This window comes from Neomonachus schauinslandi, chromosome 8, assembly GCF_002201575.2.
Source record: "Neomonachus schauinslandi chromosome 8, ASM220157v2, whole genome shotgun sequence".
NCBI classification, from domain to species: domain Eukaryota; kingdom Metazoa; phylum Chordata; class Mammalia; order Carnivora; family Phocidae; genus Neomonachus; species Neomonachus schauinslandi.
Window position 1 is genome coordinate 12,422,170 of NC_058410.1, and position 23,167 is coordinate 12,445,336.

A 23,167-nucleotide genomic window follows, 5' to 3' on the forward strand; every position below is an offset into this window, starting at 1 on the left:
AGCACACCATTTATTTTCCTCTTGTGCTAAAAATAAGAATTTCCAAACTGACCTAATTAGGACTAACATCACACCCAGCAGGCAGCATGAATAGCTCCAATGAAGAAGGAAAACGTACAGAGAAGTTCGTTTTAAAACAAACCTTATTGTTCATATTTTAATTGAAGTGGTTTAAGAATTTAAACTAAAGAGTGTCTATACACTAAGTATCCACTAGTAATGAAGTCTAGAACCTTAAGGAACAGATTTGAAACGATTTAACGGACCAAATCAAAGCTGAGAAATGAACATGCAAAGTATTTTTTTTTTTAAAGTCTTTCTTCCTCCACTGACCAGAAACTCAGAACAATACAAAATTCCTCCTTGTTTTACTCATTCTCAGTATCATTTTTTTTCCACCACACCCTTTTTCTTTGGAATGCAGATCAAGCCAAAAATAATTTGGCTAAATTCAATCCAATGGAAACGGTTACTACATGTAAAAGAACAGATTTTGAACTCCTTTTAATCTCATCTTTCCAGAGTCTAAAATAAGCAGAGGAGACCTCAATTCACCACAGACATAAATGAGTTTTATAAAGTTTCCCCAAAATCTCTGGGGGGGGGGGGGGAGAGGAAAAAAACTAAGTTTTTTCCCAATCATTTTCTATCGTTCAAGTGGCCCGACACAGGATAAAATCCCTACTTGAGTGATAATAGCGTTTAATTGGCTTAGAGACCTTGTTTTTCACCTTTAATTTAGGATCCAAATTTTAGTTTTGTCCAAGATGTGAAAATGAGTTTGGCAAATACATCCCAGTGCCCAACTGGCATCTGAACAACAGGCAATCTGTATGCTGAAATCGACTTCTAAAAGTACGGGATCTGGCTGAGCTGAAAAGTCTGAACCACAGCTGCCCTGGCTCCATTAGGCATCACAAGGACCTCGCACTCCCCCCTCATCAAGAACTCTGCTACGGGGCGCCTGGGTGGCTCAGTTGGTTGGGCGACTGCCTTCGGCTCAGGTCATGATCCTGGAGTCCCGGGATCGAGTCCCACGTCGGGCTCCCTGCTCTGCAGGGAGTCTGCTCCTCCCTCTGACCCTCCCCCCTCTCATGTGCTGTCTCTCTCATTCTGTCTCAAATAAATAAATAAAAATCTTTAAAAAAAAAAAAAAAACAACTCTGCTACAAAAAAGGAATGTGGTCTATGATTTTTCCCTCCATTTTCATGACAGGAAGTAAGTATATATTATTTCTGAAAGTTCTATTTTTCATGCAAAAAAAAAAATGAATTTATGCTATTATTGGAAGTAAAACAAAGCAACAAGAAAACCAGAATTGCACTGCTTACTCTGCACGCGTCACGGCTCATTAAATGTCTCCCTGCCTGACATTCTGCAAGTTGCTCCCAATGAGTCCATCTGGTCACTAAGCGATGCTTTCAATGACAAAGGCTCCCTAACAGCTCCATCAAAGGCTTAACTGACACTGAGGAATTCCCATAGGTAATGAGATTATTCTAATCTCTGATTGATGAAGTATTTTTCTAAGTAAGGAAACAGATATGAAGATGAATGGGGGCGAAAGCGGGGAGGGGAGAGGAGAAAGTAATTACCAGACAAAGAAGAGAAGATGATGCATCTTCTTTGACATGGGAATCCCTCAAGGTCATAATTACCATGGAAATTTTATACAATTTCTCAGAAGATGCCTCTACAATTTTATAATGCAACACTCCAGGCGAGAAATTCAAAATTAATTGGTTTGGGTCAAAGGTCACTTCATAATGCTAAATTACAGTACAAATTATTGCCAAATTGAAATTTAGAAAAATGGTTAAATTAAACATGGACTAGAGTAAGATGCAACTGCATAAACCATTTTCCATCCCCCACAGCTTCCCAACTTATCTGTCAGTCTTCTGAATGTAACACATTTTTCCAGATCTTTTTGCTTCAGAGAATAAAGCTCAGAGGAAGTAAGCAGTTTGCTCCAGGCAGTTCCTTTCTTCTGCCTCTCCTTTTTTTTTTTAAAGATTTTATTTATTTACTTGACAGAGAGAGACACAGCGAGAGAGGGAACACAAGCAGGGGGAGCGGGAGAGGGAGAAGCAGGCTTCCCGCTGAGCAGGAAGCCTGATGCGGGGCTCGATCCCAGGACTCTGGGATCATGACCTGAGCCGAAGGCAGACGCTTAACGACTGAGCCACTCAGGTGTCCCCTGCCTCTCCTTTTGGAACAGAGACAAGATACGTTAAACTAAGGAAGCTTAAGCTTCAGGGATCCTTCGAGGTCCTGGGAAGGACCCCGAAGTGTGTTCACAGCAGGCGTTCTATTAGAAATTAGAGAAAAAAAGTGTTCTTCTTTTTAAGAGAACCCCAAATTGTACGAGCTTGAGGCCCAACAGAATCTGGATCCTCCTGGACCTACATTCCACTTCTCAAATACTTTACCTCGTTATCCAACAGCTTCTGGAAATGTCAGGGGAGGCAAAGGAAGTAACACAATCCTCAGGATGCCACCATAGCATCAGGATTTTGTCTTCAAGACATGGCCCAAGCAAGACTTGAAGTAGTTTCTTACTTGTCAGGCTGGGGGGAGGGCAGAGTAAGGGGTGGGGAGGGGCACTTCATTATTGCTAAAAAGGATGGAAAAAATTCTGGCAATCAAAACTTTTTTGATAATGGGGCGCCTGGGTGGCTCACTCGTTAAGCATCTGCCTTCGGCTTATGTCATGATCCCAGGGTCCTGGGATCAAGCTCCGCCATCAGGCTCCCTGCTCAGTGGGGAGCCTGCTTCTCCCTCTCCCACTCCCCGCTTGTGGTCCCTCTCTCGCTGTGTCTCTGTCAAATAAATAAATAAAATCTTAAAAAAAAAATTTTTTTTTTTAACTATTTTGGAGGACTGACCAAAACATTACTCTTAGAAGCTGAAAACTCAGTATATGTTAATTTAACTCCCTATGGTAAAACTGTGTACAGGGGAAATGACTTTCTTAAAAATATATACATATATATATATTTTTTAAAGATTTTATTTATTTGAGAGAGAGAGCACGCGCGCACGCACATGAGCAGGGATGAGAGACAGATGCTGCAAGATAGGGAGAAACACCTAGAAGCAGACTTACCACTGAGCACAGAGCCCAACACGGGGCTCAATCCCAGGACCCCGACATCATGACCTGAGCTGAACGCAGATGCTTAACCGAGCCACCCAGGTGCCCCAAAATTTATATGTTTAATTATGGTAAAATATACGTAACAAAATTTGCCATTTTAACCATTAAGTGCACAACTCATTGGCATTATGAAAATTCACACCCATGTACAGTCATCACCACCATCTGTCTCCAGAACATTTTCGTCTTACAAAACTGAAACTCCATGCTCATTAAAACACTAACTCTCCATTCCCGCTCCGCCTCCAGCCCTGGGCAACTACCATTCTATTTTCTATCTCTGTGAATCTGACTACTCCAAGTATCTCCTGTAATGGTGTTAAGTGGTAAAACATACACTGTTTTGTGACTGGCTTATTTCACTTAGCATGAGGTCCTCAAAGGTTCATCCACGTTGCAGCATATGTCAGAATTTCCTTCCTTTTTAAGGCTGAATAATATTCCATTGTTTGTATATACCACCTTCTCTTTACCACTTTTGTTTACATTCATCTGTCCATGGACAATTGCGTTGCTTCCACATTTTGGCCATTGTGAATAATGCTGTTCTGAATATGCTACAAATACCTGTTTGAATCCCTGCTTTCAATTCTTTTGAGTATATACCCAGAAGTGGAATTGCTGGATTGTGTGGTTATTCTATTCTTAATTTTTTAAGAACCACCATAATGTTTTCCATAGTGATTACACCATTTTACAATCCAACCAATAGTGCAGCAGAAGGGTTCCAATTTCTCCACATCTTTACCAACATTTATTATTTTCTGGTTTTTTTGTTTTGGGGAAACCTTTTGGAAACAGCCATTCTGATGAGTGTGAAGTGGTACTTAACATTGTGTTTTTTATTAGCAATACTGAGGATCATTTTATATGCTTATTGGCCATTTGTACATTTTCTAGTCCTTTGGCTAGGGGGATATAAGTCTCTTGCTCAATGTTTTGGAAGCCCCATTCCAACTTGCTGAACCCACTTATGGTAAATATGCTGCAAGACAGGGAGAAACCTAGACCTAGAAGTGGAAAAGCAGAAACTGACCTTGTTTATAAACAATAACTGGGTTTGACTTTATTCTTAAAGAATAGGTCTTTGGTTCTGTAACTGTGACAAGAACTATCGTACTGGGATTTCATTGGGTTCCAAGCATTGTACTGTACTCAATGCTTTACAAACACTGTCTCCTTTAATTCTCACAATAATGCTATGGACACAATTAGTAGCCCCTGTTTAAGGATGAGAAAACCTGAGGTTTGAAATAGCTAAAGTACTTTGCTGCAAATCACAGAGATGGGGAACTGATGAGCTGGAATTCACACCAGCACTGTAGAATTTAGGGATCCAAGTTCTCAGCCATTACATTCTGCTGTCCTAGCGCATCAAATACATGAATACAGAGCCCAGAACAGGAGTGCTAAGCAAACAGCAACACTTTAGGGTAAAAAGTAGAACTCAAAGGCCTTTTAAGACCATCTGCTCTGGACTGAATGTTTGTGCCCTCCTCCCCCATTCATATGTTGAAATCTTAACCCCTAATGTGGGTATTAGGAGGTGATGTTTGGGTAGGTGAATAGGTTAGGAAGGTGGAGCCCTCACGAATGGGATTAGTGCTCTTAACAAAAGAGGCCCCAGAGAGCTCCCTTTCCCCTCCTGCCATGTGAGAACACAGAAGACAGTTGCCTAAAAACCAGGAAGCAGGCTCTCCCAGAATCCTCTGGTGCTCTGATCTTGGAATTTCCAGCCTCCAGAATGATGAGAAATAAATGTTTGTGCCATGCTTAAACAAAGAGTTTAACAAAATTATAAATCATACAGTTTAACAATCGTAAACAAAAATTTATAATATTTTTGTTATAGCAGCCTGAACAGACTAAGAAATTGGTACCGAGAAGCGGAGTGCTGCTGTACAAATACCTAAGCATGAGGAAGTGGCTTTGGCACTGGGTAACAGGTAGGGGCTGGAAGAGTTCGGAGGTACATACTAGAAAAACCCCATACTACCATGTGAGGACCATTAAGGAGGATTCTGGGGAGGACTCAGAAAAGAGCTATACAGAAAGTGGTGTGGTCTCAATGTTTGTGTCCCCCCAAAATTCATATGCTGAAACCCCAATCTGCCAAGTGATAGCAGTCACAGGTGGGACTTCTGGAAGGTGATTAGGTCATGAGGGAGGAGCCCTCATGCACGAGATTAGTGCCCTTACAGAAGACAGCAGAGAGAGCTCACTAGGCCCTTCTGCCAGGTGAAGATACAAGAACTTAGCCACCTGGAAGAAGGCCCTCACCTGACCATGCAGACACCCTAATCTTGGAGGTCCAGCTTCGAAAACTGTGAGAAATTTCTGTTGTTTTTGAGCTACTCAGTCTGTGGTATTTTGTTAAAACCAGCCTGAAAGGACCAAGAGAGAAAGCTTCCATTTTCTTCAAGAATACTTAAGTAATCATGAGCAGAGCGTGTGTAGAAATATGGATGGTAACAGGCATTGTGATGAGGTCTCAGATGGAAGTGAGGAGGTTACTGGAAACAAGAGGAAAGGCAATCCTTGCCGTGAAGTGTCAAAGAACTTGCATTGGTGTTCCAGTGTTTTTTGGAAGGTTAAACTTGGGAGTGATGAAACTGGATATTTAGCTGAAGTGATTCCTAACAAAGTGTTGAAAATGCAGGTTGGAACTTGTTTGCTTTCCCAGGTTCACAGCTGGAGAGGAATCTGCCTCAGGACGAATGGTACCTTAAGTCTCCCTCACACCTGATTTAGATGAGATTTAGAGGAGACTTTGGACCTTTAAAGCTGATGCTGGAATGACTTCAGATTTTGGGGGCTGTTCAGACGAATGAATATGTTTTGCATTTGAGAAGGACATGAATTTGGGGGTGGGGGACAAGGGCAAATGAATGTTGGTGGCTCCCCAAACTGATCTGTTGAAATCCCTACCCCCGATGGGATGTTATTAGGAGGCAAGGCCTTTGGGAGGTGCACAGGTTATGAGGGTGGAGCCCTCATGAATGGCACTAGTACTCTTACAAAAGAGGCCCCCGAGAACCCACTCACCCTTCCACCACGTGAGGATGCAGGGACAAGATGGCTGTCTCTGAATCAGGAAGCAGGCTCTCACCAGACACCACGTTCACTTGTGCTTTGATTTTGGACTTCCAGCCTCCAGAACTAGGAGAAACAGATGTTTGCTGTTTAAGACACCCAGTTACGGTAACTTTGTTATAGCAGCCAAACTAAGACGTTATCTACTACGGCTCCCTATAAACTCTTCATCTCATTCTTTCCAAAAGTTTTTCTTTTTGAATTTGACTGTGCTGAGCTCCACGCTCAGCCTGGACGACCTCTACCTGAGCTCACAGACCCTGGGAAGACCCCAAGAATCACCATTATCCCCATTAAGGAGCAGCATTATGTAGCCTTTCTGTAAAAATAGAAGAAAAACTTCAAAGTAATAAAGCAAGACAGCCCAGTCACCAAAATCAAGGCTTTTTCATAAAGGGAAAAAAACTATACAAACTACAGAAATGCTAATAACAGTGCTCCAGTCCAACCTCATTACAGTCAGGGGGAAAGGGGCACTTCAGCTGAGGGCACGCCAGGAGGGCCTCACCTCCAGAACCAGCCCCCAGGAGGGACCGAAAGCTGGCTGTGACGCAACAGCCAAAAATGTTCCTGTCACCTCACACAGCACTCTTACTTCATGCTCTCGAATCCTCTTGTGTGGGGGCAAGGGGAATTCAGGAGAAGCAAGTGTGAAATGTGAACGGTGCCCCTGGAGACGTGCAGCATAGAGGCCAGGAATTCAGAGATATGGCGACTCAGGGTACATCCCAGCCTTGTTCCTCCCAAATGCCACTAATCCCAGGAGAGCCCCCCGGAGAACCTACATTTGTAGGTCCCCCCCCCCCGCCACAATCTATGGCTGTGAAATACAACGTTCATCAAAGGAATCACTGCAATCAAATCTCTAAGTGTTTGCTGAGGACGTACCATGAACCTTAACTTACTATCCCAGGTACTACCGGGTATGAAAGTGACTTAGGACATCTGTTCTTCAGGAGCTTATATTTCAGACTGGAATATATATACATACACATAGAATAGGAGACTACATATGTTATATATAAATAGGTTACATGTTATAGATCTAAAAAATATATATAACAGAAAATTATATATAGAAGAAATATGTATTATTTAAGACAGATTATATATAATTAAATTTTATATAGTCTGTATAACAGGATTATATGTATATTCTATACATAATAAAGATTATGCATATTGTTTATTTATTTATTTGAGAGAGAGAGAGAGAGGGCATACACAAGTTGGGGAGGGTAGGGATAGAGGGAGAGGAAGAAGCAGGCTCCCTGCTGAGAGGGATTCCCAACACGGGGCTCAATCCCAGGACCCCGGGATCATGACCTGAGCCAAAGGCAGACACTTAACCAACTGAGCCACCCAGGTGCCCCAAAATTATGCATACTGTAAACAGATTATTTTACACATTACATATATAAGATTGTGTGTGTGTGTGTATATATATCTCTCTCTTTGTAAATTAAACTCATAATTGTAGAGTACAGGCCACAAGACACCCATAGTAAGTGTCTGAGAAAGGGAGAGAGAAAAACACCCTGCTCCCCTCGACTGGCACCAACCAGATCTCCGGAGAAGCACAGTTTCAGGATCCTTGCTCTAGCTATCAAAGTTCATCAATTTTGGGCACCTGGGTGGCTCAGTCAGTTAAGCGTCTGCCTTCGGCTCAGGTCATGATCCCAGGGTCCCTGGATCAAATCCCGCATCGGGCTCCCTGCTTAATGGGGAGCCTGCTTCTCCCTCTGACCCTCCCCTCTCTCATGCTTTCTCTCTTTCTCTCTCTCAAATAAATAAAATCTTTAAAAAAAAAGTTCATCTTTTTTTTTCAAATATTTAGCATAACAAACATAAAACGCTTAGGAATCAAATTAAGACATAAGAATTTATTCAGTTAAGAAAATGCTATGGTATCATCAAAGGCTATATAATCACATGAGAGTAAGTGGTTGCAAACAAAGTTTTCCTTCTCATTGGCTTCATAAGATCAGAATTAAAATCATATTTTTTAAGTATACCCATATACCTCAATAAAGATGTTTTTTAAAAAGCATATCCACCTTTGAGCAAATCCCAATATCAAACTGCAGACTTACAGAAGATTATAAACTAGTACCCAGTTTACAACAAGATCTCTGAACAGAGACATATTTCCTACATCATTTAAAGCAAGATTCTAATTGGCAGCAACCCCGTGAGTGAGCTCCACGATGACAGGAGCCTCATGACACACCTGAGTCCTAGACTCTCAGCCTTGCTGAGCCCAGACTCCTGCCCCACAGAAGCTGTGGGAGAGTAACTGCTGCTGTAAGCCTCCAAGTGACGGGGTAATTTATTAATTATAAACACATAACTAATAGTTACCCTTCTAAAAATTATGCTAACGATGATGGACAGAGTGCTTATCCTTCTTTCAGTTTCTAAATTTCCATTTTAGACTGAAATATTCTTTATTATACAGAACTGATTTTTTTGTTGTAAGGATGTCGTAAAAACTGAACTGATTTTAATAGAATTTGATGCAAATTTTAAAAACAAGAAGAAAAAAGAAGAGATCAGGACAGTCGTAAAAAACTGAACTGATTTTAATAGAATTTGATGCAAATTTTAAAAAGAAGAAGAAGAAAGAAGAGATCAGGACACAAAGCGAGACACCAGGGCTGGGTCTGTATGGCAGGACGACCATGTAAAGAGGCAGCAAGAAAGTGACTGTGCAGGCCAAGGACAGTGGCCTCAGATGAAACCAAACCTTCCAGCACCTTGATCTTGGACTTCCAGCCTCCAGAACGGAGAGAAAATAATTTTATGTTGTTAGAGCCAACAACAATATAGGATTCTATTAAAGGGCACATTTTAAGACACAAGATGAGACAAGATCACTGAAAACACATCTGATAAGCTACCAAGGCAGAACCAATTTGTTCTGGCGACAAGGCAAAGATGCCCACAGCTGATACTGCTCAGAGACAAACTGCCGAAGGAGGCCCAGCAGCACCAGGTCGGACCTCCTGAACACGGCCACCAAGGTAGGTTCTCAGGCCCACACCACCGCTCCCAATTCAGAGGAGGAAGTAGAATGGAGGTCACAGGAGTTGGGGTCTGCCATCTCTCCTGCAGCCAGTACCCTCATGACAGAGACAAGCATGCTGACGTCCTGCCCTGAGGCAGGGCTCTGGCCATGCGGATGGAGAGAGGCCGGTGGCATTTCTCCCCTTTCTAAGGGGGTCAGGATACTGTTTGGTGCAGGAGCGCCATGGCGGTCAGCCCAACCCACTGCCTAGCCCCGTGCCCCCCGCCACACCTGGACGGACTCTGTCTGTTTCCCAGTTTTGCCTTTTACCTCTAGCATCCCCTTCTAAATCTGTAGTTTCTCAAAAAGCTTCCTTACTCTCAAAGAATGCAAAACCTCCCCACCTCCCAAGATCCCCCCCTTCATCTCAACCAGGATCACCCACCAAGAGAGACAGCACTGAAAACTAGAACAAACAGCAGAATACAAACAAGGTAATTCTACCCGATGGCCCCAAGTAACTGAGAGACACGGAGGTCTGGAAGCGAGAGAAGGTAGAGAAGATATGAGCTCAATGCACGAGTAGAAATGCCACTGAAGTGTAACAGCTCACCCTGTTACATGCCATCACACAATTCATAAAGCCCTGCGGATATCTTACCTCCAACGTCCTCCCAACAATCCTTTGGGGTCCCACAACTATTAAGTAGTGGAGCTGGGATGCCTTTGGTCTGAAAAAATTGAGCATTAGCACTTCTCAAAAATCTCTAATTTATACCAGAATGTCTGTATAATCCATCTCTTCCCATTACATGAATGGCAGTAAAAAACCCTGGTATCTTTCATCACATTTAGGAAATTACATAATAACGAAAGAATTATAATTAAGGCAAGGTCAACTCCAACCTCCGACTGCAGCTACTGTAAACACACCGCCCCAACTCTCCAGGAGATCGATAAGCAACCCATACATTCCAATATTCCAGAGCCTTCTCCAACAGGAAGTCACAAGGTAGCCTCCACCCCTCTGCCTCGATTTAAGTACATTTCCTCCAGACCTCTGCCCTATAGACCATATAACTATCCACTATTCCATAACACCCTTGCTTACTCCTCATTTTAAAAAGTCTAAGTTTAGTTTTTTAATCTTAATCATAAACACAGTGTGTTTCACACTAGCTTCTTAAATCAGCACTGTTGTACTCAACATCTTCAACGCTTTGAACAGACAGGAAAAAGCAAAGGAAAAAAGGCAGTCACTTTTCACTCAGCATTTCCTCTGCATTTTGCATCCCATCTGCAGCTGGCCACAAAGGAAGACTGGTTAAGGGAAAGTGGAAATATGGCATTCTCTCTTTATGACATCTCCTCGAAGGCAGGAGGCATCAAGAACAAAGTGTTAGTCTCTTTAACCCCACACTTCCCATCTCAGAGAAAAGAGAGGGAGGGCAGGTGAAACCCAGTCCACACAAAACCAGCTAGCAGATGGTGGGTCAGAGGGCACCAGGGAGCTGGAATGCTTCTCACAACAAGTGGGTAATCTGAAGGATGACGAGGGCAAGAAGGCTTAATCAAGCCTGGAGCACTTAGAGACTTTCCTTAAATTTACTACAATCCTTATTACTCAGTTATGCTCGTTTTGGGAAAATTCACCAAGATCCCAACATGATTTGTGCTCTTTATATTCAGTAAAAAGATTTTTTTTTAATACTCCTTACTTAGCAAATCTCAAAAGGAGAAAATTCTCCAAATCAAGCTCTACTTTCTCCTATGACAGGAGAAAAAGATCGCCTCTTTACTTCTTAAAAGTGAAAAATGGAGAAACAAAGAATTCCTTATGGCTGGCTGGATAGTACAAAAACAGGATAGAGAACAAAGATCCAGCCAACCATAGCTTCGGATAAAAACGCAGAACAGCAACGGAGACAGAAAACAGGAGGGACTTGGAAACAAACCCTGAAGAACACAGTGGAAAACTATTCAGGCTGACCTACAACCTCAGGGGAAAAGAGCATGGAGTTGTGGGTAAAAGGAGTAAGCTGTGACTTTTTTTTTTTTTTCCAGGACATTAAAGACAGATTTTAATTTTAGAGTCTTAATCATGTGAAAGATAATTGCACAGCTATCAGACTAAGGGGGAAAAAATGGTTAACAGTTTACTTAAGACCTAACATACGCCAGGTATGGTGCCGAGTCTTCACAGCATTTCAAGCTCACAACTAAATTTAAGGCAGAGATTTTATTGCCCTCATTTTACAGATGAGAAAGCTGAGGTTCAGAACATTTACGAAAACAGTTGATGGAGAAAATATTTGAATCAGATCGGATTCCAAAGATGATGTTCCTCCCAGGACACTACCCTGGACAGTGAGGCAGCTTGGAAGAAAGTTCTTGAACAACAGGACAGAAAAACTCTGAAGTAACAATTAGGTGAAAAGAGAAAGAGTTACAGAGAAGGAAGAAGGCAAGTCTCTCAGAATGAAGCCCCGAACCTAACAACTAATAATTTTAGATTTCTGAACTATAAGAATTTTAGAGCTAACAGGGACCTTGAGGATCAACTCACTTACCATGGAAAAAAGAAGAAAAAGGAGTAAATAACATTTCAACACATTTCCCCCCCCCCTCTCTTTTTCATTCAACAGCAGTCAACAAATGTTTGCTGAGTGCCTACTATGTGTTAGGGCATCTTTAAAATTCTAATCAATCATCTCCTTTAACTTTCCACCTGAAAGACCTAAATAATGTACATGGGTACACAGTTATTCTTTCTTTCTTCAACCTGCCCAGATAGATGTACCAAAACGTGCATCAACTATTGTTAATGAAGCATCGAATATAAGCTTCAAGTCCTAGGAAAAGTAAAAATTCTATAGAAATTTTCATACTGGGGCACCTGGCTGGCTCAGTTGGAAGAGCGTGCTACTCTTGATCTCAGGGTCAGGAGTTTGAGCCCCATGTTGGGTGTAGAGATTGCTTAAATAAATCTTAAAAAAAAAAAAAAAAAGGAAATTTTCAGGACACCTGAGTGGCTTAGTCAGTTGAATGACTGACTCTTGGTTTCGGCTCAGGTAATGATCTCAGGGTCGTGAGATCGAGCCCTACATCAGGCTCCAGGCTCAGCACGGAGTCTGCTTGAGATTCTCTCTCTCCCTCTGCCCCTCCCACCGCTCGCACACTCACTCTCTGAATAATAAAAAAAATCTTAAAAATAAAAAAAAATTAGAGAAAAAGAAATTTTCATACTAAAAAAAAAAATCCTGGTACCATCATAGCCTTCCAAGAGTCTTATGTCAGTCAAGCAAGGACTATGTGTATGACCCTGTCCCAGAATTAATCACGGTCCACTGATGGTCATTTGTATTAACAAGATTCATAATGTTTTAACACATGATTCTGATGAGAACAAGAACTTCCTGGCTTTTCCAGAGGCCTCCTTGGGGACTAAATCGGGTTTAATTTTCTTATTTATGGAAAAAAGGAACTAAATTCAATTCCAAATTGCTTAGACTTTACAGTTCCAGGGAGGATGATCATATCTCTCTCTCTCTCTCACACACACACACACGAATAACATGGTTTTTGCAAAACTCCAAAATTATTCTGAGTCTCCTGATTTAAACACAGGAAAATAGATTTAATGCCCCAAAATAAAAAGCAAAATTAAATTTACCACTTCCACATCCATCCAGCAAATGAAAAATTATCACCAACCATCATTAAACAAAATAATCAGCTCATTTCCACCAAACCATATCTCTACTATCTTTTTCTCTTCAGTTGTGAAAGCTTCTTTGACCCTGACAGTTTCATTGATAATACAAATTTTGTATTTCCCTAAATTTACTTAAGGTTGGGATGCCTGGCTGGCTCAGTCAGTAGAGCATCTGACTCTCGATCTCAGGGTCGTGAGTTTGAGCCCCATGTCGGGTGTAGAGATTACTTTTAAAAATAAAACACGGGGTACCTGGGTGGCTCAGTAGGTTAAGCATCTGAGTCTTGATTTTGGTTCAGATCACGATCCCAGGGTCATGGCGCTCCCTGCTCAGGGTGGAGTCTGCTTGAGATTCTCTCCCTCTCCCTCTGCCCTTCTCCCTGCTTGTGCACTCTCTCACTCTCTCTCCAAAAATAAATTTTAAAATAAATAAAACAAAACTTTTAAGAGTTTATTTAAGGTGGACTTTCATTTTTGTTATTTTCGGTAGGGATCCTCTAAACATTAAAAATATTTATAATTAGCTAATGAAAATGTTTTTAAACTTTATTCTTAAAATCTTCAAAATAAAGAGCATCTACAAAAAACATTTACAACTAACATTACACTTACTGGTGAAGACTGAATAATTTCTACCTAAGACCAGGAACAAGCAGGGGCACCTGGGTGGCTCAGTCATTGGGTATCTGCCTTGGGTTCAGATCATGATCTCAGGGTCCTGGAATCTAGCCCCGCATCGGGCTCTCTGCTCAGGGGGAAGCCTGCTTCTCCCTCTCCCACTCCCCCTGCTTGTGTTCCCTCTCTAGCTGTCTCTCTCTGTGTCAAATAGATAATAAAATCTTTAAAAAAAAAAAAAAAAGACCAGGAACAAGCCAACATTGTCTTGGAGGTACCAGCCAATGTGATAAGGTAGTAAAAATTGGTTAGACAACCTAGCCAGGATTCAAACACTGGACTCACAGACTGTCCTATGCTCTGAGGCAGAAGCTCCATGAAGAAGCAACCGTAAAAAGGCTTCTTTCATTTTTTTTATTCACTCAGTTGCAGGAATATAGCAAACATCCAAATGAAGATAAATGAAGATATCCAAATGGAAGCTAACAACACTGGACCCACAAGAGAGGTCCCAACTAGAAGTGTATTAACTGGGCAGAAATGGAGATATATAAATGGTAGCTGAAAGCAGGGGCAAAAATATGATTATCCTAAAAGGATAAAAAGGACCAGGGATGGTCTGCTAAGGAGAACATCATCTTATGACAGTGGGAAGAAGATGGAGAATCCAAAGGGCAACAGGAAAGGAATGACAAAGAAGGAAGAAAGCCAAGAGAAAGGTGCTAGGCCAGAGCTGACAGCAGCAGATGCTTCAAGGAAGAAAAAAGAGACAAGAGTGTTCAAGGAAATAGAGCGGCTCTAAGAAAGATGTACATGAAGGGCGCCTGGGTGGCTCAGTCATTAAGCGTCTGCCTTCGGCTCAGGTCGTAATTCCAGGGTCCTGGGATCGAGCCCCACATTGGGCTACGTGCTTGGCTTCTCCTTCTCCCACTGCTTCTTCCTCTCCAACTGCCCCTGCTTGTGTTCCCTCTCTCACTGTGTCTCTGTCAAATAAATGGATAAAATCTTAAAAAAAAAAAAAAGATGATCAGAATAAGAATGATAAATATTAAAAAAAAAAAAAAAAGATGGGGCGCCTGGGTGGCTCAGTTGGTTAAGCGACTGCCTTCGGCTCAGGTCATGATCCTGGAGTCCCGGGATCGAGTCCCGCATCGGGCTCCCTGCTCGGCGGGGAGTCTGCTTCTCCCTCTGACCCTCCCCCCTCTCATGCTCTCTCTGTCTCATTCTCTCTCTCAAATAAATAAATAAAATCTTTAAAAAAATGAAAAAAAAGATGTACATGAGAACAATCTCTTGGGCAAAATTTCTTTTTCTAAGTATAACTCATATCGGGCATAGTTCTTTTTTAAAGAAGCTAAGTCTTTCTATTCTTAAACTTCTTTGTTATCTTTAAACCTGAAACACTTGCTTTGTTTCTACTCTGGACTTCAGAACCAAAGAGCTATACCAATTACAAGATGAGGGAATATCATAAAATAAAACAGATATTTTTAAGCCACTCATATTACAGACCACAGATAAAATATAGCCTTATGCTTTTGAGCAACATTATCTTTTTCATTGATGCCCTGGAAGGGAAGCCAGCTGCCCTCCAGGAATTAAGAGTATAAAACTTAGGGGCACCCAGGTGGCTCAGTTGGTTAAGCATCTGACTCTTGATGTCTGCTCAGGTCTCGATCTTAGGGTCATGAGTTCAAGCCCCATGTTGGGCTCCATGCTGGGTGTGGAGCCTACTAAATTTAAAAGAAAAAAAAATTAAAAAAAAAAAAAAAAAGGATAAAACTTAACCATGGCTCCTGAAAGACCACAGAAGTGGCCCAGTGGTAACAACACAAAACTTGGTCTCTCTGGGCTGCCTTCCAACAGGGCTTAGGCAGGGCTGCAGAGGTCCTGAGGCCATCACTGTGGCAATGAACAGACATGCACTCAAAATGGGACACAGCTGTATTACCCTATTCCCAAAAACCAGGAAGGGAACCCTAAGACCTGGGAACAAGGAAAATCAAAACCGGTTTGACCAGATGTGTTTAATGCACAAGATAGCAGTCACACATGCAAGGCACCATCATGGCCAATACAGAGGGGAAATGCAAATGAGCTATGGTCCTGGAATCTCAAACTACAATAACATAACACACAGTTATTTTCTGTGTAAAGACGGAAAATATTAGACCAAAATTATTTTAGTCTATATTTGACACAAATGTTTAAAAAAAAAGTCTCCTGGTTCACTGCTCCTTCCCATTCGACAGACAGCTGCATCTTCTGGTACAATGCCAACCACATCCCCAAGACGTGATGGTGAAGGTCGGAATAAATGGATTCAACTGTATCGGGCTGCTTTTAACTCTGGCAAAGTGGATATTATTGCCATCAATGACCCCTTCATTGACCTGAATTTACATAGTTCCAGTACGATTCCACCCACAGCAAATTCAACAGCACAGTCAAGGCTGAGAACAGGAAACTTGTCATTGATGGAAAGCCCATGTCTCCATCTTCCAGTAGTGAGATCCTGCGAACTTCAAATGGGGTGACGCTGGTGCTATGTTGTGGAGTCCACTGAGGGCTTCACCACCAGGGAGACAGCTGGGGCTCACCTGAAGGGTGAGGCCAAGAGGGTCATCATCTCTGCTCCCTCTGCTAATGCCCCATGTTTATGATGGGCGTGAACCATAAGAAGTATGACAACTCCCTCAAGATTGTCAGCAAGGGCTCCTACTTGGCCCCTCTGGCTATGGTCATCTATGACAACTGGCATTCTGTAGGGACTCATGACCACAGTCTACGCCATCACTGCCACCCAGAAGACTGTGGATGGCCCCTCTGGGAAGCTGTGGTGTGATGGCCAAGGGGATGTCTAGATCATCATCCTTGCTTCTCCTGGCACCACCAAGGCTGTAGACAAGGTCATCCCTAAGCTGAACAGGAAGCTGATTGGCATGCCTTCAGTGTCCTCACCTCCAACACGTCAGTCACGGATCTGACCCACCCCTGGGAAAAAGCTGCCAAATAGGATGACATCAAGAAGGTGGTGAAGCAGGCACTGGAGGGCCCCTTTAAGGGCATCCTGGGCTACACTGGGGACCAGGTTGTCTCCTGTGAGTTTAACAGTGACACCCACTCTTCCACCTCTGATGCTGGGGCTGGCATTGCCCTCAATGACCACTTTGTCAAGCTCATTTTCTGGTATGACAATGAACTTGGCTACAGCAACCAGATGGTGGACCTTATGGTCCACGTGGCCTCCAAGGAGTAAAATGCCCCTGGCACCAGCCCCAGTGAGGGCAAGAGGAAGAGAGAGGCCCTCAGCTGCTGGGGAGTCCTTGCCCCAATTCATCCCCCAACACACTGAGAATCTCCTGACCTCCACACAGGTTCCATCCCAGACCCCTGAATGAGGGGAAGGGCTTGGGGAGCCCTACCTTGTCATGTACCATTAATAAAGTATACTGTACTCCCCCCAAAAAAGGTCTCCTGCCCTCAAGAGGTACAGAGTGCAGACACAAAGAAAACAAATCCTAATTGCCCTCAGAGAATTCTCTCTGAATTACTTTGGCAGATGCCTCAATTCTCTATTTAATTTTCTTGTGTGTGGACAGGGATTTAAGGATTAATGCCACACAGGACATAGATTACTATCAGCATCTGTATTTTCCAAATGTAAACCCACTGAGTGGTCTATTCCATGTACACACGGTGAGTGGGTGGTGGGGAAGGGGTCACCATGGCATCCTTCCAAACTGTAATTCCTGTTCACAGAACAACAGGCTCGCACCGGCTTAAGACATGTACGTAACAAAGGGAAAACACAGAAACAACGAGGAAAACATTTTGCCAAAATGGCTTATACTGTTCAACCTAAACATTGCCCTTCTCTCATTAGTGCAAGCTCTCTCACTGAATTACTCATGTCCCCCCCTACAGATCTTCTATATGCTATAAAGTATATTTTATATTTTGAGAGGCTCTTCTATCTTTTACCTAGTATTTACAGAAGCAGTGAATTTTCTACCTCAATTAGTTGCCCCTGGTTTCACTCTACACACCTTCCAAATATGAATTTAAGTTAACTTTTCATAGATTCCTCAAATTAAAGATACAACAGGATACTAATTCCCAGAAGTTTTCTTTACTCTCAGTTCCACCCCAAAGTGAGAAAAATGAATAAGATCATTGAAATTAGTAATGTTATATGTTAATCTTTAAGTATCTGACACAGAAATCTGATACATTTAGTTCCTTTTATGTAAATACAGGCTCTGCAGTTGGTTCAGTTTTAAAAGAAAATCACAATAGGGTGCCTGGGTGGCTCAGTTGGTTAAGCGACTGCCTTCGGCTCAGGTCATGATCCTGGAGTCCCAGGATCGAGTCCCGCATCGGGCTCCCTGCTTGGCAGGGAGTCTGCTTCTCTCTCTGAACCTCCCTCCTCTCATGCTCTCTATCTCATTCTCTCTCTCAAATTAAAAAAAAAAAAAAAAAAAAATCTTAAAAGAAAATCACAATAATATCCAGATGAACCACCTCTTCATTTTCAAAAACAAAAAACTCTGTAATGAGACAACTAATAAAAAAAAAAAAAACTGGAGACAAACTATAAAACAGAAAAAAAGTATTTAAAATATCAGCAACATGCACACCTGGCTGGCTTAGTTGTTAAAACGTGTGACTCTTGATCTTGGGTTGTAAATTCAAGCGACACACTGGGCATAGAGCTCACTTTAAAAAAATGAAAAAAATATCAGCAACAGTGACTGAATCATTTACAAAGGCTCACCTGGATTTGTCTTGACTAATTCTAATATAACACATACAGGTGCACAAATGTATTTAGCCTTTTAAAAAACCAAATGACGGGGCAGCTGGGTGGCTCAGTGGATTGACCATCCCACTTTTGATTTCAGCTCAGGTCATGTTCTCAGGGTCATGGGGTCAAGCCCCACTTTAGCTCCTCTGCGCTCAGGGGGAGACTGCTTGAGATTCTCTCTCCCCCTCTCCCTCTGCCCCTCCCCACCCAGCCCCACTCTGTACAGGTGCGTGCACTCTCTTTCTCTCTCAAAATAAATAAATCTTTTTAAAAAACAACAACAATTGACAGGACAATTAAGTCACACCTTTAATCAGCTAATTTAATTATAGCAGAGAGAGGTATTTATGAAAGTGCATTTCCACATTGGGATTTTGGGTACACCATTAAAGGGTTGAATACACTAGAAGGCATCCTGTGAATACCAATTGTGTGGCATTTTAATCCTAAAATTTGTATGGAACCAGAAAAGACCCCAAACCAGCGGATTGTTGAAAAAGGAAACCAAAGCTGGGGGCATCACAATACTCAGGAAGGACAAAGACCCTCACGGGAACTCATTCTACCAAAACCATGAATGCATTCTCAAATTTTAAACTTTATGGCTATTAGGCATCATTACCATGCGAGAAACCTTCTTACCTACTATTCCCCAGGTCTTCTAACAAGAGGCAGGAGAGACCTCAATCCAAACACAGGAACTCTCTAAAATGAAAGATTTAATCTCATTATCTGGAATAGAATCTCCCTTGTGGAGCCATAAGCTCAGGGCAGGGCACTCACCAAAAGTATTTATAGTGAACAACACAATCCAAAAATCTAATGTCCACACTTATAGAAAAATAGCCTTCTTCCAAGATTTACTCCACATAAGTGAGGGAAATTAGCACACACGGTCCTTCCACAATCACATGAGGGATGGGCGGACATTCCGCACAGTGGTAGCCAACGCCTGAGCAGACGGCCCCTCAGCAGTGGGATGAACGTGACCAGGAGGCTTGTGATTTGGAAGCAGAATAAATGCAGAGATGGTCAGCTAGTTCCTTCTTACAGCTAGTCATGGTCACATCCTTAGCACTGCTTGCCAACTTCCAGGTCTCCAGGTCACAGTAACAAAATGTAAGCAGCCATCACAAGACTTTCAAAATCAAGTTTACCAAAAGGAGGAAGTTCAGTTTTAACTTTAACACCCTAAGCCACTTCCCTTGATTTCTGGGGAAAAGGTCCTAAGATCCATCACAACTTGGCCGGGAAATAGTTGAGGCATAAAGTGTTTTCCCTCTTACATGAAATGATGATATTCCAGAAAGTTCTTGCACCAGGGGCAGTGAGGGGGTGGGGGGGATGTCACTCTCCTCTTATCCCTGATCATCTTCCAGCTATCTTCCCTGCCTTACCTCCCATGTTTGATCATTCATCCCTCCAGCCGCCAGCCTATCAGGCTTCCTCCGTCTCAAGGGCACTAATTTTAGAAAGTTATCATAAAGTAATATGGAAATCATTTCAAGCCCACTTGCTTCTATGGGTGATAAACTATGAGACTTTCAAAGGACAGCAAATCCTTGTTCCACACAGTTCCTGAATACAGAAAAAGCTGGAAAGCTTACCGATTCATTTCAGGAACCCTAATGCAGCAATCAAGAAATGAGGAATGAATATTGTTCCTCCTTTAATGGATAGGGTATCAACTTAGAAAATCAAATCCGTTGGAATTATTAAGCAAGTTCAGTAAGGGCACCATATAACGAATATACAAAATGAGTAAGCTTCTACCTATTAGTGATAACCACTTAAAAACTGAGGGGAAAAATCCTTTTTTATCACCTGCAAAATTACTTAAAAACTAGGAAGAAAATGACAATGTATAATCTTTATATTCAAAAACTATAAAACTTTTACTAAAAGGCATAAAAAGATCTAAAAAATTCTCCGATATTCTATGTTCCTTGGTAGGGAGATTCAAATCAACAGGTCAATTCTTTTTTTTTTTTTAAAGATTTTATTTATTTATTTGAGACAGAGAGAATGAGAGAGAGAGAGCACATGAGAGGGGGGAGGGTCAGAGGGAGAAGCAGGCTCCCTGCCGAGCAGGGAGCCCGATGCGGGACTCGATCCAGGGACTCGATCCAGGGACTCCAGGATCATGACCTGAGCCGAAAGCAGTCGCTTAACCAACTGAGCCACCCAGGCGCCCAACAGGTCAATTCTTAAATTGCTACATGTTCAGTGCAATCCCAAATAGGTTTTTAGAACAATGTGATAGGCTGATTCTAAAGCTCATCTAGAAGAATAACTTTGCCAAGAGGAAGTATTCTGAGAAAAAAAATAACTGGGGAGTATTTGCCCCATCAGGTAGCAAAATATTCTGTAAAGTTACACTAATTTTAATAGTTTGCTACTGAACAGAAATATTCAAAGTCCAGACAGAGATACAAGTTACATGGAGGTTTAGAATAGGATAAAGGTGGCATTCCAGGTAAGTAGAGGAAAGATCAGTGCTGTTGCAACTGATGTTTGATCAAGCTTTTTTTCTTCCCAACCCACTGCTCTGTCGTGGGGTTTACCAGTGCATAAAACCAGCAGTACAAGACTGTCTCCTAAATCACACAGGCTGCCAAAGCCAAAGTGTGTGAGCGTCCTAGAGCTTCTCACCGAGTCCCTAACAAAGGGTGAGGCTACACTTGAACCAAGCCAGAATCAGAGTCAGATATTTCAACTTTCAAGTTCTCACGGGAGAACCGAGACACCGCCTCTCTACGTCCAGAGGCTGGCACCAGGGCCAAGGGGCCACACAGACTGTCATGTGAGTCATGGATGAGTCAGCCCCTCAGAGCCTGCCAGCCCCCGCCTGAATACATCCACCTCTAGCGTGTAGCCTCTTTGTTACAAAAACATTGCCAATCCCCACCTGGCGTTCTGTAATAGAACACGAGGAGCAACCACAGTGAATCTTACAAAGAAAAGTAATTGCATAGCATTAAAACATTCTACCCCCACATTGTTGGGGCGGGGGGGAGGGGAGTGAGAAACTCAATTCCCGTTGCAAAAGGATGATTCTTAATGAGAACTTGGAAGAACTTGGGGAAAGCATTTCAGAAATGATGCCAAGATCATTTGTATTTGCTGAGGAGTAAATAAAGATTTTTATCATGTGAAATTCTGAACATGTCCCTGAGGGAAATACTGTTTAGCATTTTATGATGTGACAGCTCACCCAGGTCTTAAATATTCCTCTCGTTAGTAGGCCTTTTTTTATCCAGTATCTAGCCAAAGCCATGTAGCACTTCCAGAAGACAAAGCAAAATGCCTGGAGAGAAGCTGTTTTGTGTTTCCACAGAGAAATCCAACCTATCATTATCAGAGCTCCAGCAGGGTGACAAGGCACCTCTGAGCCAGAAAGAATAGTTAAAGAAGACTATTGCATTTTTAAGACGGGATTACTGAGACATATATAGAGACCAATTAATGTTCGATGTTCTGAGTTCTCAGAACTGCCAGAAGAGGCTTGCATCCAGCCACTCAATACGGAAAGATCCAAGCATTTTTCAGAAGGCTCCAAAGGTCTTCCTCCCTTGCTTCTGGTCTGTGGGAATGGGGGGGGGGGGGGGACGGGGAGTGGAAGAGGCAGAAGGGAAGGAAGATGCTCATAGCATTTGGGTATGTGTATTAAAAATACATTTTTTAATAGGACTAGCAACACTGGCAGGTACTAGTCTGACTTCGCTGGTCAAAGACACATATTTTCAAGTCAACTGATTTTAACTTTGATGAAAAACTATCATGATGGGCGTGAGTACACATTAAATAAAAAATAAACTTTTTTAAAAAAACACAGGTGCTATGGGATGCTAGACAGCTAAGAGGACACTGGAAGTATAAGCTGAGTGTCTGAGCACTTCATTCTTTCAGATCTGTCTCTCAATCCATGTATTATGACAAGTGCTGAGACCTGTAAATGTCTACGGTCCTAACTTGGAGACTTCTGCATTCCCCACTCTGCCAGTGAAAGACACAAAAGCACAAAGAAAGTCAGGGCCATTTATTTAGTAAAATGAAATCCTATCTTGGCTCTCCTATGATTTCATTTGCTTTTTATAGCTTGGCTTTCCAACACCGTAATTGCTTTCTTTTTTTAAAGACATGGATTTACACCACATTTGAGTGTCCCTATATATAGATGTCAGGCTACTGTAATAGCAACCTCACAAGATCCACCCTTAAAGACCTAAATATAACAACAATTTAGGAATAGGGCCTGCTATTTCTATAAAGCAAAAATATTAAAATCATCAAAGATAACCTGCCCAACTGCCACCAAAAGACAATTCCTAAACCCAGTTGTTATGACATCCTCAGAAAAAAATGCACAATTTCTTCCAGGAAACTTGTGGTCTGCGAATTCTATAAGATTAAAAAAAAAAATTACATCATGTTTCGTTTCTGTTAGCTCTTATAATCTCCAGTTCAAATATTGGTACTTGAACCTTACAGTTAGAAAAGCAGTTATTCTAGACTGCTTAGAATTCTGGGAATTCAGTTCTGTTCTTCAGTTACTTACGTCCTACGAAAGTGGCAACAAGTAAGTACTTTACCCCGAACCATGAAGCTGCAGGTAACAACATGGTACAGTCCAAAAAATCAAGTGCTTTGGAATCAGACCAGGTCAAAACCCAGCTGCAGGGCTTACCTGCTCACCTCTGCGAGCCCATGTCCTTGTCTGCGGACTGGGAGGGAATCCCTTCCGTAGCGCTCAGAGTTGAAGGACATGG

At 42.2% G+C, this 23,167-nt stretch overlaps 1 pseudogene; it reads left to right on the top strand.

The window, feature by feature from the left end:
* Window positions 1–15,889: 15,889 nt before the first annotated feature.
* On the top strand, window positions 15,890–16,850 carry LOC110583407 (annotated as a pseudogene).
* Window positions 16,851–23,167: the final 6,317 nt, after the last annotated feature.